This window comes from Helianthus annuus, chromosome 7, assembly GCF_002127325.2.
Source record: "Helianthus annuus cultivar XRQ/B chromosome 7, HanXRQr2.0-SUNRISE, whole genome shotgun sequence".
In the NCBI taxonomy this organism is placed as follows: Eukaryota; Viridiplantae; Streptophyta; class Magnoliopsida; order Asterales; family Asteraceae; genus Helianthus; species Helianthus annuus.
This window is the reverse complement of record NC_035439.2, coordinates 106,490,181-106,494,774: the sequence shown is the minus strand read 5'-3', so window position 1 is coordinate 106,494,774 and position 4,594 is coordinate 106,490,181.

Below are 4,594 nucleotides of genomic sequence, written 5' to 3'. Positions count from 1 at the left end.
AACCTAAAAAAAACCTAACCCCCCCCCCCCCCCCGCAAAAAAAAAAAAAAAAAAAAAAAAAACTAAACTCCCCTCCCCCACCCCCCCCCCCCAAGCTAAACGCTAAAAACTAAACCTTCAAAAAAATCTAAAAAACACACAAAAAATATTAATATTTTTTACTTAAAAATCGCTACTTTTTTTACACTAATAAGGTTTTTATTTTATATACTAAATATAAAATACTGGCCGAGTTACATTAATATCGCAGGTAAGCGAGCAACAAGCTGCGCCCCTACCCCTTTCTGAATAGCAAACCCTAGCCTATTAAAGACAAACCCCTGCCCCCCTGTTGATGAGCAACTGTTGTGGACAACCTTTTGGACCCTAGTCAACAAACGAATAGCTTCTGGAGCTAGGGAGCCAAAGGTGTCGAAGGCGAAGGGGATAAATTCATGTTGGTTATCAGCACATGCTTTAGCGTGTTTATCCACCTTTTTAGATTCCGCTTTCCTTATAGCTTGTCCTGCTACAAACCCGCTTTCCCTTAAACCAGCTAAGGGGGAGACTCCTGTGAGATCCACACAAGCATGTTTCCCTCCCGCCCAGCCAAAGACGAGCAGATCCGCTGATCTCAATGTAGATCTCCCTTCCATGGGATCTGTAAGGAAATTCACAGGGGCTTCCTTCTTGGCAGAAATCCCCGCTCTCCTCAAGATGTCCACCAAAACATCCCTCACCCAGTCGTGCCGATATTTGAAACTAGGGAGCTCCTTACAATGAATAGCATGCTCCCCGTATTTATCCATGCAGGCTTTACGGCAAATTGGGCAGGTTTCATCTTCTAAATACATAGGGATCATCAGCCGGTATTTAAGGATAGCCCTATACTCAACAGCCGACATGCATTGCTCCAGCCCCTCGATCGGGATAACAGTCAAAAAGTATTGCGCATGGGGGCTACTTTTAGTACCAATTTTTTTAATAACGAAATACAGCGAATTTTATGTAAAAAATATTTTTAAAAAAAAAATTGTGTGTTTTTAGCTATTTTTGATTGTGTTCACATTGGTTCTCGCAATAAAGGGTGGTTCCTAACGGATCCTTCTCTAGACTCATATGTGAAATATCGAAGTGAGACCCTCTAATTTTTCGAACGCCCAACCGATTGAGGCTTAGCTTCATGCTCAATAAAAACTACTATCGAGCTAGTAATATAGAGTAGGCATGCTCTTAGTGACTACCTAAAACATCTTTACATGTACACAAGCACATGTGAAAAAATATCTTCCCAAAATATATATAGTAAGATTCATCCTCCTTTCCTAAAACATTATAACATGAAAGGTACATTAGTGTTACAATGAATGATACCTCCTTTCCTAAAAGCATTTGGTCTCATTTCATTGAAAGTAGGTATGTAGTTATTCATCTTTTTTTATAAATGGAAACATGGTATATTAAGTGAATCAATTGGTCTAGTTGTATTTAGTGTTTAAATTGTTGTGTTTACTCCAATGGAAAGTAGGTTTTGATATTTGCTTCAAATTATTTCTATTCGTGGAAAGATGGATCATGCATGAACTTGAAGTAGGAAGCAATGTATGTTGACTAATTACCACATGGACATACATTTATTTCCCAAATGAATAAGCCAAACGTAAGACATTCAACCTTAAGACCAAACATAATGTATTTCCCAAAGTTAGATTTGTTTTTGTTTGCCATTAAGGGTATGAATACTTGGAAATGATCATGCAAACCATCGAAATTGTTATTTCATTTAACGGCAAAGCGTTTAAAGTTGAAGTGAAGCTCCCCTTAAGGGACAAGGGTTCAAGCCTCGGGAGAAATATAACCTTTAAAAAAAAGTTAACAGATACAAATGACGGCCATGATGGTCACCATATTTAGGCTTAATGTTGACTTATACAAATAAGGGTTCCTCTCCAAAGAGTAAAATTTCTAAAAAGGCTAACAAGTCATAAGAATTAGACATGAGCTAATCATTAAAATTAAGGGTAAAGTATAAGAACAACTATTCAATTTATAATAAAAACACCATGTTCCTGCAAAATAAAACACCATATAGCATTTGTTATATGTAAAATATAACACCATGTACCATTTGTTGTCAAAAACATAAAACATCATATACCTGCTACTAATAAAACACTATATAATAAACTCTTGTGACCTATAAAATAAAACACTATGCACATACTATAATAAAAACATCATTGAATAAACAAAACCAAGAACACTATGAACTAAAAACACTCAACTGAAACGTATTTTTTTTTAGATATCAATATGGTACTTATATTAAAGATACAAAAACATCCATTGTTATGGTGTAATTTAAAAAAAACAATTACATATAAAAGAATTATTGATTTTAAAAAAGATAAGGGAAAATTTCATGTGGGTTTCTGAATTTAAAATACACCGAAATTACATTTATACATATAGTACATTAAATCAATCAATAAAAGTGAAACACAATTTACAAAAATACCACTAATCAATCTTATCCATTCAAAATTACATTTTAATGGTCCACAAGACTTTTTTGAAGAAAAAAAAAACAACCTTTGTAGACTAACTCTATCCCTGACTAAGTAATTTATCTTTACACATATTCTATTTTGTGTATTGAACTACAAAACTTTCATTATGATTAAATAAACAAAACCAAGAACACTATGGACTAAAAACACTCAATTGAAACGTAATTTTTTTAGATATCAATATAGTACTTATATTAAAGATAAAAAAAATATCCATTGTTATGGTGTAATTTAAAAAAAAAAAACAATTACATATAAAAGAATTATTGAGTTTTAAAAAATGAGGGGAAATTTTATGTGGGTTTCTGAATTTAAAACACACCGAGATTACATTTATACATATAGTACATTAAATCAGTCAATAAAAGTTTAATACAATTTACAAAAGTGTAGGGTTCAAATGAGAAGAAAAAATTTGTAAGAATAAAAAGAATAAGTTTTAAACCAATAGAAATGCTCCATTTTACTTCATTTAATATGTGTATTTAATGTTATTAATAAGGACCATATGGGTAAATTTCTAATTGTAATTAATTAGCTAACTAATTAAACGTGTAACTCACTTTTAAATATACTCTTTCAATATAAACTAATTTAGGGTGAAGGAGAATTTTCGACATGTGTAGGATAAATTTTAGTATACGTGTAGGATAAATTCTTAAATGTGTATAATAAATTTAGATATGCGTAAGTTAAATTTCGGTAAGTGTAAGACACAACACATGTAGGATAAATTTTGAAATGTGTACGATAAAATGTTTTTTGCTTTATTAATTAGAGATAACATAATTAATGGGAGAAATTATAAACTATTTAATATTTTACCATTATCCTTTTTCTTTTTTTCTTCTCACATTAAATTTCTTCTCAAATGAAGCTTTCCCATTTACAAAAATACCACTAATCAATCTTATCCATTCAAAATTACATTTTAATGGTCCACAAGACTTTTTAGAAAAAAAAAAAAAAAAAAAAAAAAAAAGCGCCTTTGTAAACTAACTCTACCCTGACTAAGGGGCTGTTTGGTTGGCTCTGAATGAAACCATTCAGAGGTCCACCTCTGATTCGGTCAGAGGTGAAGGTGTTTGGTTGTGCCTCTTAATGGCAAACCTCTTAATGATTCAGTGCTGAATCATTCAGGGGCTGGAACATGCTGAATGAAAAAAAAAGACAATTGTTACCCCTTTCACCTCTCATCAGCCAAGAAACCCTACCCCTCTCCTCACCACCGAATACCTTTCACCTCTCATCAGACCTCCGCCCCCACCCCTCTCCTCACCACCGAACGCCGCCGCCCACCTCCACAATCGAAACTCAAATTTTCATCGTTTGACTCGTTCTTCAATTCAGGTTATATACTTTCAACTCAAATCATTTAATTACCTATCAGTTGAACATCAAAAGGACGAATCTGGAACAGAACTCAGCTCTGATTCAAGCACGTTGCTTCAACTGCTCCGTCCTCTCTCTCAACACCGAATCTGGAACAGAACTCAGCTCTGATTCAAGCGGTGGTGGGTGTTGTTGTTGAACTCAGATCGGTGGTGGGTGTTGTGGTGGTGAAGCGGTGGTGAGTGTTGTGGAGGTGCAACGGTTCCAGCTAGAAGCTTCGGTGGTGGGTGTTGTGGTGGTGAACCGCTGGTTCAGAGCCGCTGGTGGAGATGATGATGATGGCGGTGGCGGTGTTGCAGGTAGGGAGAGAAAGGGGAAGGGGGTGGGGGGGGTGATGAATACTGATGAATGATGATGATGATATTGGGTTTTATAGAAAAAAAATCTATAAAGGGTTTATTTTGTGGGGAGGGGTAAAAATGTCATTTTACACTGTCATTCAGATATGGAACCAAACAGCACTTTACTGGTTCAGCACTTACTCATTCAGACCCTCTTACCCATTCAGACCTCTTATTCATTAAGCACTTATTGGTTCAGATGTTGCCAAACAGCCCCTAACTAATCTATCTTTACAGTTTTCACATTCAATTTTGTGTATTGAACTATAAAACTTTCATTATGATATAACAAAATTTTAAAATACACATTAT